Below are 12,938 nucleotides of genomic sequence, written 5' to 3'. Positions count from 1 at the left end.
TAAATGCTATATAAATGCAATTACAATTATAATAGTATATGCTGTTGCGCACTTTTTTCTTTTAATGCCAGTATGCCACACTTGAGGCATAGCGCTGCTTGGGGAGCTCATCAGTACAGCCCAACTGGCTCCTTGCATGGCAGACACTGTTCTGTGTTACAGAAGCCAGCATTCTCCTATGTTGGTGGGATACTATACTGCTGTACACTTCCTGCCGTGACCCAAGATACGGGCATGGGCTCAGAGAATATCCTGCTTTGCTTCTGGGTCTCTGACCTCCCCGGGAGTGGATTTGTGAAGAGCAAGATGGTGCTCATTGTTCTGTTATTGTGTCTGTCCCTGGGAACTGGGAGTCACAAGGGACAAAATTACCAGTTGGGTCACCATGAACAAAATTAACAGTGGGAAGGGGGCTCCATTTCCACACCTTCTCAGCCTCAGATGCTCCTTGCGTTGTCCCCCGGGGCTGTTGGCCCTCTCTGGTTGGCCCTCTCTGGGGGTATTCCTGGTAATCCTGTTGTGGGACGCTACTCATGTCCTAGCCGCACTGCACAGCTGCACTTCTTCCTTTGTTTTCTATAGCCCCATATTGCCAGTTTCGCAAAAGCTACTTTATTGTCTTGATGACTCACATTAATTACCAGTTGCAATTTCTGGAGCCTGTTTTACTGTGTTCACTCCTCGCGCAGGATCTGTCTCCATTCTGGGCACCTGTTTCTTCTCCTGGGCATTCACAGGACCCTAACGCAGAGTGCTCTTCTTGTCTACACCCTCCAAGTCCTGCAGCCTCCTCTGGCCACTTGCACAGCACCTATGTCAGTTGATGTGTAGGGTCTCCATACTTTTACAGGTGATGCATGACCAGTCCACAGAAGATTACCAGAACCCTCCACCTGCAGGTTTCTGGGTTCACCGTGGGTTTCATACCGGTTTCCACCACAAACATGAAGGCAGGTAGACAACACAAAAAATTGAAAAATCAGCTACCACTTAAAACAACGCATAATCTATGAAGTAAAAAAAGAAAAACTTTATTGTTCCTTAAAACTGAGAAGATTGTGTTCTTAGCACAGCACACTTTTGTTGGTTCCACTTTTAGGAAAGAAAATATACTTCCTGTTTCCCCATTCTTTTTGCTAAACACCCCCACCCCCTGCCCCAAAAGAAATTATGCTAGATTTGGGCTGTTTTCCCAGTTCCTCCAGGGGAATCTGCAATCCTTTGAGACCCTTTAGAATCCCAAAAGATGCTAATTTGTCCTGGAATCTTTTTGTGGAATAAAGTTATGAAGGCTTAAGTGTTTAGTGCCCCGAACATGAAAAAAATGTCACCGCACTGGAGCTGGAAAAGCCTCAGCTGATAAGAGGCTAAGATTCCATAAGAATATTCATTACCTAAGGTTACTCCTTAGTAACCTCTTTGCGCAAGTTCATATCCTTATCTGGCCAGGGCTACAGATACACCTTTGGATGCTGATGAAACAGTACCATTAGGAGGAATTATAACCTTAAATTTTGAGCACCAACAAGCTTTTCTTTGTAGTGACTGCTGTAAATGTTCATATCACAGTTTATGTATGAGTCGACGGATGCCATTTGCTAGAGACGTTGGTGCTTGAGATATTTCTCTACTTTTTGTCCACTATTATTTAATTATACAAGATAATCACAGTCTGAACAATACTTTGTTTTCAATAGACTCCCATTTCCAGCAATCTGTTAAGGTATCACTGCAAAACATGGTCTTTTCTTGGAAGAAAAAAATCCTTTTGTCCATCATTTTATATTTAAATGTTAATGCCTTCAAATTGTTTTGAGCCATTTGTGCCTCTCTGTCCAGTCTCAATCCGCAAGCCAAAACCGTCTTCCTCCCTATTTTAAGGGCTAACAGGCCACTTCTGGTGAGCTGACAAGGAACAGGTGTTCTTTTCTCTCAGACAGTAAATGAGCAATACAAATTCCTTTAAATCTTTTTTATCTTGTCACATTTGCTCTGCCAGAGAGAGAAGTCTAAATTCAGCTTATGTCTTCTTATAATTATTTTACTTTCTCTGACTGCACTGTCAGAAGATTTTGTAAAGTGAACTGCCTGACAATCGTGCTGTACAAAGAGTGTGCAACGAAAGGCTGTAGAACACACAACATTCAAATAACTTGTAAGTGAACTGGAGAAACATAAAAAAATATATTTCAGTAGTTATGAAAGCACATTTTTTGTAGCTATGAAAAAGGTAGTAAAAAAAAGATTTTAATAGGATAGAAGCAAATCAGAACATTTTATTTGGTGATGTGCAAAGTATTTTTGAGGCTAGAGTTTGTCTAATGCTAGTAGGGCTTTAATTGTGTCTGTTGGCATGTCACTAGAATGGGTAAAGACGTGATGAGATATAGTCAAAGTCACTGACCGCGCGAAATGGGTAGCTAATGTGCTGTTTAATCTTAAGCCAGGACTAGAAATGGATGGGTTTGGATCCTTCAAGCGGATGACCTGAGCTGCTAAAAATGCCATCTGGTAGCTGAACCAATGTAGACACATGGAGGCCCTGTGTTTTTTGAAGCTCATTCTGTTCGTTTTATCACTCCAAAAGAACTTGGAGCAAAGTTTGTCAGTTGTAGAGAACAGAGAAGAAAGACGACTTGGAGTCGTACTAGAAAGGAAGTTGATCAACTGCGTCACCATCATCTTTAAGGTCTCCAGTCCTCCCCACCATGAGAGGAGCTTAGGGGACCAGGCCAAGAGGAGATCCTTAATTTGATCAAATGTTTTGTTTTCGTTCAGAGACATGGATTCAGCCAAATTGTTACCGACCCAAATACCCAGATATTGAATTGGGTTTGGTTGCCACCTGAATTGAGACAAGTCTAAACAAGAGGAGGAACATTGAACGCTAAGAGGCATGTCTTCCGTTTTGTTCCGATTTAAAGAATAGCCAGAAAAGCCGGAGAATCTGTTGATGTATTCTAGTATGCCGGGAATGGCCGTATCCGGTTTCGCAGAAAATATTAAAATGTTGTACGCATAAGCGCAGTTTTAAAGACCATATTTTCAAAATGCATTTCTTCGATGTTTGCAGACATGTTTAACATCGGGATCATGGGGTTGAAGCCAATAAGAAGAGTAAAGGTGACAGTGGGCAGCCTTGCCAGGTGCCCTGTTGAAGTGAAACTGAGGAGGATAGTTCTCCATTGACCCCGATACATGTGATAGGCTTTAGCATATAAGGCCATGATCGTAAGAATGTAGTTGTCCGCAAGGTTACACCTAGTCAGAATTGCTTCCAGAAAAGGTCAAGAACCCTTATTGAAGATCTTCACTGCATCCACAGCTATAGCCACAGCAGATTGAGCTTGGTGATGTTTTTTCAGTGACATAGCAGAACAACCGGATGTTATCACTTGCAAACCTGCCATGGACCAAGCCTGTCTGAGAACTGTTAATTAGCCTCGTTTTCAAGGGGCAAGGTGGGACACGGATATCTTAGCATCCATTTTGACTCAAATATTTATTATGGAAATCGGCCTAAAGATTTTTGGGTCGAAGGGATTGTTCCCTTCTTTTGTAATCACAACATAGTGGACTCTGCAGCAGTACCAAATGCTGAACCCGTGGAGGCAAAGTTATTCAGCACCTTCTCTAGCAGGCTTTTTTTTAACAGGGCCAGAATTTTTGTAAAAACTTATAGGGAGGTCTTCTGGACCCGGTCCTTGCCGGATGAGTTAAGCTTAATCACCTGCTGGATCCCGCTCTGTTCTATAGGTTCATTCTGCCTGCTGTTTTAATCAGAAGAAAGAACTTTTAACAGTAAGGATTGAAGAAATGTTATACAGGCTTTTTAGGGCTCGCACTGCGAAAACAATCACGACGCGATTGTCGCTGCGAGCCTCTATTGTGATCGTTTCTGCTTACAAGGAGTCAAGGGAGACAGGAGACAAGAGATGTGCACGCGCGCGTAAACTGATCAGGTCGCGCGCACTTCCTGTCTCCCATGGCTCCTTGTAAGCAAACATGCAGACATACACGCACACGCATGCCCCCCCCCGCTCACGCGCACACACACAGCCACGCACGCACACCACCCCGCTCACGGGCTCACGCGCACACACACAGCCCACCCCACTCACCGGGTCTCTCAGGCTCCTCTCGTCTTCTTTCGGTCGCAGTCTCGTGGCACCAAAGCAATAACAATTGCACGCCTACAAAAAGCCGCACCCCCTCTGTTAAAAATGCCAGCGGGATCCTATCCACTGTCTTTTTAAGCATCACGTGTTCTACCTAGTGACGCATGTGGAAGCACCCTTATCCCGTCAATGCGCGTCCATGGAAATAGAAACCGAGAGTATTCGTGACGTGCAGACAGTTGGCAGTGATTGGCTGAGGACTTCAGCGAGAGGTTAGAGGAGCCGAGCAGTAGGAATTTATTTATTTTTTATTTATTTAATGCAATTTTCTATAGCGCGAACATTACCCGAAGGTGTCAGAGCGCTTTACAAGAGAACCAGTTGCGATGCATAAGAATTTAGGATTACATGGGTTACATAAAAGGTACAAACAGGAAAAACAATTGCAAATGTACAAGTTGTAAAGTCACTCAAGGAAGAGATACAAATGGATAAACTCTAAGAATCACATAGTACCTCCCGTACTCCATGTACGAACTGTCTTTCCGTGCACTGCACAGGGCATTGCCCACGGGCACTGCATAAGTGCCCTTATCCACCGCAGCTTCCCTGCCCGTGCACTCTCCCTCCACCCGTCCCTGCGCGCCGCCTTCCTGCAGAGGGCAACCTTTGGAAAGTTTTGGAAGTTACGGATACCGCTGGATTCCTGGGAGGGGGTGGCCACGCGCTCTGTTTTCGGAGTTCCCTCCCCCCCGGCCGGGGTCCTGGTTCCTTGTTTGTTGTGACTTGGATCCGCCGGCAGCTGCCACGGGAGAGGGAGACCCGGAGCGGGGCCGGAGGAGGGGGTGCGAACCCGGAACCGGGCTAGGATGGAGAATCGGAGAGGTACCGGGAGGGCCGGGGATACTGAGCTCTGGGTACAGTGAGGGGACGGGGGTCAGCTGTCAGCAGCACACACAGAGGGGCAGGAGCCCAGCAAGTGAGGGGTGTCTGGGTTGAAACAAAGGAGGGAGCAGCTGACCCCATGTCCGCAGGGTCAGAGGTTTTTTAGGCCCCTCCTGTAGCCGGCTCTCCTTTCCGCCCCTATAGCTATCCATGCAGAGGCCTCATTCTTCACGTAAAACTCATTTTTTACTCAGACCTTTGTTCTGCTGTCTCCTCGTCACAATATTCCTCCGCCACAGTGCCGTTCAAGGGGATGGAAACCAGACACCCACCTCAACAACCCCAGCTCACTCCAGCCCCAAACATAGCTCACAGAGGCGGCTACGAGAGCATGGGTGGCCCGGGGTCAACGGCACCGCACAACACCCCAGACCTGTGTAGGTGTGGAGGGCGAGGGATGTCTTTTATGGTACATGCCATGCTTTGGCGCGCTGGGTTCAAATATGGTAAATTAGTGGGTGCTGGGGCATGTGCACACTCGATTTGAGGGCAGAGGTTGTAGAGTATGTTGACTTAATGTGTAAGAAATGTCACTGTGAGCTAGATGTATATGAATAGGCGCATGACAGAAACGGTTTCCATTTAATTAATGGATATTTAGTTATAACCTTACTGTTCATTCGTATACTTCACTTTAACAATATATTTAAACACATTACACAAGTACAAATTACATATTTAAAATTAACACTAACAAACATGTTTTCATTGTCATTTCTAAGTGTTGCACAATACATAGCTACCATCTATACCACATAATGTGTGCTTGTGGTTTCAATGATTTATGTGCATCAGATCTGTCTGCTTTGCATACCGTGGCATGTTAAGCATACCTTAACATAGACCATGCGTTTGCAAATGACTTTGTGTACCAAATTTAACAAGCCACTTTATTCAGTTTGTGTTTGACAACAGACTAACAAATGATTCATCTTTCAAAGGTCTCATTTGGGCCAAAAGCATCCATTAAATGCGTATTTGTTTCCTACATGAACAATTCATAATTGTAACATCAAACGGTGCAGAGTCCGCATCTCAAGAACGTAATCTTCTTTCCCATGGCAACTTCCTAAAGGTAGTCAAACAATTCAACACTCTACCACTGTGCATTCCCCAACCCAACCGAAATGCACTCCAGCACCCCTCACCGAGATATGAAGCACTATACCAAGGCCACACTGCAATGCCAGCAATAGAGCACTGAATAACCCATGGTGCCCTAAAATAGAATTATTATAGATTAAAACCATTCTTGTCATATTGTGAGGCCTCAAGGGCACGAGGAGGCCCAACCCTGGTATAATTGTACAATTCTTGACATCTTGATTGTGAAAGGATCAGGATCACTGTTATTGGACAAAAGAAACCAAAACAGCCAACCCGTCTTTCGGTCCCTTCTGGTGTGTTGGAGGCTTTGGTTTCTTTTATCCAATAACAGTGTTTCTGATCCTTTAAGAAACACTCTGGACTATGGATTCTTGAATCAATAAACATATTTTGAATCATCATTGAATGGATTTTACTAATAAATTATAACTTCATCTAACTTGACTTGATTCACTTAAAATGTTTTATGATATGAATGGGATAGGGATCTCCCCATTTATCAAGGCTAAATTACAATGAATTCATCCTCATTGAGTAGGATGGGCCAGGAAACAGGACCTTATACCCCTTCTACAGTGTCTAAATATTAGGAATCTGTCTGGAGCAGTAGTTGGTAAATAATAGAGGGGCCCGGTGATACAGGTGAGAAATAATACGGTCTGGCGAGGGGGCGAGAAAATAAGGAGGCTAGTGCTGGGGATTCAGGCAGCATAACGTGTCTGCATAGGGAGAGTGCAGGGATGAGGTATTTGTATAGGCGAGGACACATTTTGACGCTGATGAGTTTGTGTGACACATTTCCTCGTTTGAGATGTGCTAATGTTTAACTGTTTTAATGTGTGATATATTAAAGCCACGCCCCCTCAGTTAAAAATGCCAGCAGGATCCTATCCACTGTCTTTTTAAGCATCACGTGTTTTACCTAGTGACGCATGCGGAAGCACCCTTATCCCGTCAATGAGCGTCCATGGAAATAGAATCGAGAGTATTCGTGACGTGCAGACAGTTGGCAGTGATTGGCTGAGGACTTCAGCGAGAGGTTAGAGGAGCCGAGCAGTAGGAATCTGTCTGGAGCAGTAGTTGGTAAATAATAGAGGGGCCCGGTGGTACCGGTGAGAAATAATACGGTCTGGCGAGGGGCGAGAAAATAAGGAGGCTAGTGCTGGGGATTCAGGCAGCATAACGTGTCTGCATAGGGACAGTGCAGTGATGAGGTATTTGAATAGGCGAGGACACATTTTGACGCTGACGAGTTTGTGTGACACATTTCCTCGTTTGAGATGTGCTAATGTTTAACCGTTTTAATGTGTGATATATTGATGAGTGACACGTACTCTGGCAATTACTGCTCTAATTGTTCTTGGTTGCATATCATATGTTTGAGTATAGAACTCCACCACGTTCTTTCCATACCTCCAAAAATTCCTCACCAGTCTCAGTGCTTTGCGCCCTATGACGCGCTTTATAAATTGTGCAATATAATATTAACCTCCACGGAAGGTTTTGGTGTAAACTTAGATCCCCCGTACCAGCAGCATCAAGCACCGAGGGACTTTCATGTGGAGCCCAGTGTGATGTCTCCACAGTCTAGACATCCTTCCTATCCCATACATAGTTCATCCCCCAGTATCCAACCTACCCTATGTTCCTTAGACCTACTTAGTTGACATAGCAGAGGCAGGCCTTCCAAGTCCAACATATTCATTAGAAAAAATGTAAAAGTGCGAACTTGCACCAAGAGATGACTGCAAAAGCCCTCTTACAGGTTGAAGAGAGAATCTCCGTGCAGAGAGGGATGAAGTAAAAACGTGTAAGCAAGTGCTTGTTTATGTAAAAGTATGTGATTGGTATGTGTTGTGAGACATCCGAGACCCTCCCACGGTAGCGCACTGTCCCAGATACACACCTTTTACATCTTGTGGCCAGAGGCTATAAAATAAAGGGGTCCTGATAAAATAAAGGGGGCGTAGACCGCACATGGTTCTTTCGCCCATACCAGCAACTTGTGTCTGTATTTGATTCATTGTTGTCAGCGGGAGCACACTGCCAGACAGGGTGTCCGCGCAACCCGGCGTCACCCTGCCACATTAGCGACGAGGGTCCTTCCACGGGTGCCCCTGCTATGATTACGTTCTGGCTGCACCCTGCAGGTTCATTACACACCAGAGATCAGTTGCCTCTGTGGCGCCACTGCCACGCTTACCTAATCACTGAACTACATGGTTTGTCTTGGGCCACCAAAAAAGGGAGAAAAGGCAGAAATACCTGTCGCATTATTAAAGTTTGAGCTACTGGCATTGTAAATGACAATGCCTTATATTCATTTGCATCGGTGCGTAAACAAGTGCTTTGTACTTATAGTCCATGCTTATGAGAAGCAAGGCTGGCAGTCTCTTTTATTGCCAGCCTTGCTCATCGTAAGCAAGGTCTATACGTTCAAAGTGCGTGTTTATGCACCTATTGCAGGTTTTAAAAACAAATGAATAAAAGGCATTGCCATTCACAATACCAATAGCTCAAACTTTAATAATGCGAGACCTATTGCATTGTAAATGCTTGTTTGGGAGTGGCTGCTGACGGGGAATATAAGTTGGTGCAGAATGTCTGGAAAACATTAAGGAAGTCAGTTGTTCTTGTTTCGAGAGATCGTAAAGAGTCTGTAATATTGGAAACCAGTGAAGAATTCTTGAATTTTAAATAGGCAGCTAATGTTTTCCTGGCTTTATTTAGGTAAAACAGTTTCTTCTCTTTCTGTGTCTGAACCCACAAATATGTGTGTTTATTCACAATTTTATTATATTTGTATTTCGATTTCTTTAATTGAGTCAGGGCAGAAGGATATTTCGACCCTCTGATCTGAATTTCTTGGGATTTGATGTCTGCCTCTAATTTGTCTATAGAGGATCTTATTTCTTTGTTTTTCTTAAACATCCAGCTTATCACTTGCCCTCAGAAAAAAACATTTCAAGGTGTCCCAAAGGGTGACTGGAGAAGAGACTGAGGAAGTGTTGTCTTCTAGGAGCAATGCCAATTCTTGGTTTAGTTCCCAGACATCAGCTTCATTCTCTAGAATTTTAGAATTGATTCTCCACAGCCGTTTTCTAAGTTGGTGGCTAGATTCCTAAGAGAGATCAAGATAGCTGCATGATCGTAAATAGTGATGTGTTCAATGGTAGCAGATAGTGTGTCTTGTAACAGTGCATTATAAACTAAATTGTAGTCCATTCTAGAGAAACTATTGTGAGGAGGAGAGAAGAAGGTGAGGTCATTACCAATGGGGTTATGAAGCCTTCACACATCTGCCAAAGCATGTGCCGTGCATAGTGAACACATTGTTTCATGGGCCTTTAGGGTTCTCTACTTAAAGGCAGAGTGTCTATCCAAAATAGTATCTATTGTAGGTTAAAATCTGCTCCCAGAATGTTGCAGGCATTCGTGGCAAGCGGGGCCATTTTGGCAACCCAATTTCTCCAAAACGCAGGGTCATCTACCATTGATGCGAATGTGTTTATTGCAAACACTTCGAGTCACCCACTTTGACAGCTTTGTTTTCAAGGGGCAAGGTGGGACACGGATATCTTAGCATCCATTTTGACTCAAATATTTATTATGGAAATCGGCCTAAAGATTTTTGGGGAACATGAAACGTCATGCACCCAGCCATTGTGCATAGAGTGCCGCTTTGTCAGGTTCGCATCTCCTGTAAAAACACAATGTCCCCTTTCCAAGATTGTCAATAGTCAGAAACCTGGATGTTTAAGCCCTTTTGTATTTAATGAAACTACTTTCAGTGTAGATATAGGTCCAACAAATAATGCCATAATGAGCTGCTGGGTGTAAGGAGCAATAGTGGTCTATCTAGCAACCAGCAGTCTCTAATGGGCGAAACATGGCTCTGAAAGAGCTAAAGTTATAAGAATAGAGGAAAGAGAGAAAAGAGTAGACCAAAAAAACAAGATAACAAAAGGAGCGAAAAAGTTTTGACTAGGTAGTGGGACGCACTGGAAAAAACAGCCATGCAAAAAACCTTGTCTGAAACATTAGCCATCCAAAATCAAGTCCAAGTCATTCCTTTATAGGGCGGAGCTATGGGGGCATGCAAACATAGATTTACTAACTATTACTGAAAATAAATGTTATGGTAAATTGGCATCTCTCTCTGCTTGTACCCCTCTGGTACCACTTTTTTAGACCTGGGTGAAAGAAGCATATATGACAAAGCTAGACTTCGTCCCTTGTTATACTGGAGGCGTTTATGGTCTACTCCAGAACTTGCACATTATACTTCTGCCCTCCAGTATGTCATTTCTACCTTTCACTCTGTAAAGATCCCCTGGTTATTGCACATCAAAGAGCTACTGCACTTTATCGGAGCTCCTGAGCTCTGGATGAATGTAGGCATTACACTCTTTCCATACATTGGCCCTGAAGAAGCTTTACTCTTCAGCAATTGAGGCCAAGGTTTTAAGTAGATGACCTTCCTAGAACATCACGTGAATTTCTGAATTTTAAAGATCAGTTAGGCTACGAGTCATATTGAGATCAAGTGACTGCTCCCAGTGACAGAAAGCTTTATTTCCAATTTAGAGCGGGTTCTTTCCCTCTCAGGGTGTTCACCAAGGGCTGGTCCTAAGGGGCTAGCAGTTGTTGCCCTCTATGCTCAAACCATGTTGCATGTCTTTTTTGCTTGTCCCGCCTATGCACGTTCCCGCAAGCAATGGTTACCCCTACTTGCAGGTTCTTACGTCAGCGTTGCCAGTTAGCCGCTCTCTGTAATTTTAGGGTGGATTGCTGGTTTTTTTTTTGCTATCCCTGTTGCTAAGTTCCTTGGGGCCATGTGGATATTGCACAGAAAGCATGTATCTCCTTTATAATGTGGGTGACATCCTTCTTTCACTGTAGTTGGCACCTAAAAGTATTAATGTTTTTCTATCCTATTTAATCTTATATTAATGTTTTTGTAACAATCTTTTTATCATCACTGGAGATATTTATCATAATTAAATTGTACCTTAATTTTTGCTTGTTTTATTATACCTCTTGTGTATTATGTATGTGCTTTTATGGTCTTGGTGTCCGAAATAGAGGTATTTTTGATTTGAATAACTAAGTGTTGTTTATCTTGTCTACTTGTAGTCCTAGTATGACTGCTTCTCAGTGTCTTTTCCACCAGTGACCTGGTAAGAAAGAGTATTCTTCCTCTTTGCTCCCCATGCATACCCTGTCTCTTTACCTCAGAAAAGCAAACACTCTGAACACTTTCAAAAAATCACTTTAACTGCCTGGGACGATGTGTGGTCCTGGGAACCCCATTTCCTGTGGTACGGTGTATTTCTTTTAGGGGAGGGGGATATGTGGCTTCCCTCCCGGGCCTTTTTTGGCTCTGGGTACCCCGTTCCCTGGGTTCCAGCTCTGTAATCATGGGGGAGGAGGGCATGCAGACCCCTTCCCTGGCAGATTTCAACACCTGGGACCCCATCTCCCAGGGCCTGGCCATATAGTAAACGGCACCCCCTCCCCTAGCTGATTTATGTCCAAGTGACACATCATCCGGGGCCCAGCCAATCGTTAAAGGGGAAGGGTGGCATGCAGCCCCATTCACCAGGATGATTACGGCCCCAGGACCCCACCCCTGGGTCCCGGACAATTATTAAATGGGGGCCCGGCGCATCCCCACTTCCCCATTACTAATGACCCCCAGGGGACAGTGACCCTGTCCCCTGACGGACAGGATTACTGGGGCCACCGGGGGTGAAATCGACCCAGGTACAGGGGCTGCATGCCCCCACTCCTCTTTGCTTTGGCGTGGCCCCAGAGGATGGGGGCTCAGGGACTGAAATCATCCCGGGAGGGGGGCCCGCATGCCCCCTCCCACATAACTTTAAGGCCAGGCCCCAGAGGATGGGGTTCCTGGGGCCAATATCAGCTCAAAAGGGGGACCACGTACCCCCTTCCCACTTAACTATAAGACCAGGCCCGGAGGGATGGGGGTCCCCAGGGCTAAAATCGGCCCGGGGGGGGGAAACAAAAAAAAACTCACAAAAATTACTGCTGTAAAATAAAAATCTTTTTTGCCACCAGGCAGTGGTCAGGGTATTCCTACTCTGCTCCGTTCTGTCGTCCCCCCTCCCCCCCTTTTATTTTTTTTTACTCCAGCTGAATCCAGACTCCCAAGATAGCTCCCTAGATATACATAAATCTTTTTTCTTGATGAACTCCAAAACTACTGAACGGATTTACACTAAATTACAAAAAAGGCTCTTTCTGAACCAATATCTACCTTTCTGTGAAATTTGGTGTAATTCGTTCAGCGGTTCGGGCTGTAGTAGTGTCTAAAATCACTATGGGAAATTGCATGGGGAAAAAGCATTTTGGGACCCACCAATTTTTCTCGCCCCTTGCTTGACAAATCACCCCGAAATTTCCAGACCAAAGCTGAAGTGAGCGGCTAACTAATTTTGAAATTTCGTGAATATTAATTAAATGACACCAAAAACACTTTTCCTATGGAAACTAGGTCCTAACTATAACTACCTACTGGCGACTGTCATTGGGGTGGAGACTTGTTTGTAGGGTAGGAAACCGGAAAATCTGGAAATGCTAATGGGAATTTGGCCGAACTGGCCAGCTCTTACCAATGACAATGATAGAAGTTCAAATTAATCTTATCTAATTGGTTGTAACTTATTACCTCTAGATTTTGATCCTCTGTACCATGTGTCCCTTATTAAGGGATTTTACCCAAGAACTGTAACAGATACTACTGGT

General features: G+C 44.3%; 1 protein-coding gene across 1 annotated transcript in view; it reads left to right on the top strand.

Moving 5' to 3' along the window:
- The window catches only part of PSMD14 (proteasome 26S subunit, non-ATPase 14), a 498,726-nt gene that overhangs the window by 204,883 nt on the left and 280,905 nt on the right, over positions 1–12,938 (top strand). The window lies entirely within an intron of this gene.

The sequence above is a fragment of the Lissotriton helveticus genome, chromosome 3_1, assembly GCF_964261635.1.
Source record: "Lissotriton helveticus chromosome 3_1, aLisHel1.1, whole genome shotgun sequence".
Taxonomy (NCBI): domain Eukaryota; kingdom Metazoa; phylum Chordata; class Amphibia; order Caudata; family Salamandridae; genus Lissotriton; species Lissotriton helveticus.
The sequence above is the reverse complement of the archived record's forward strand: the minus strand, read 5'-3'. Positions and strand labels throughout refer to the sequence as shown.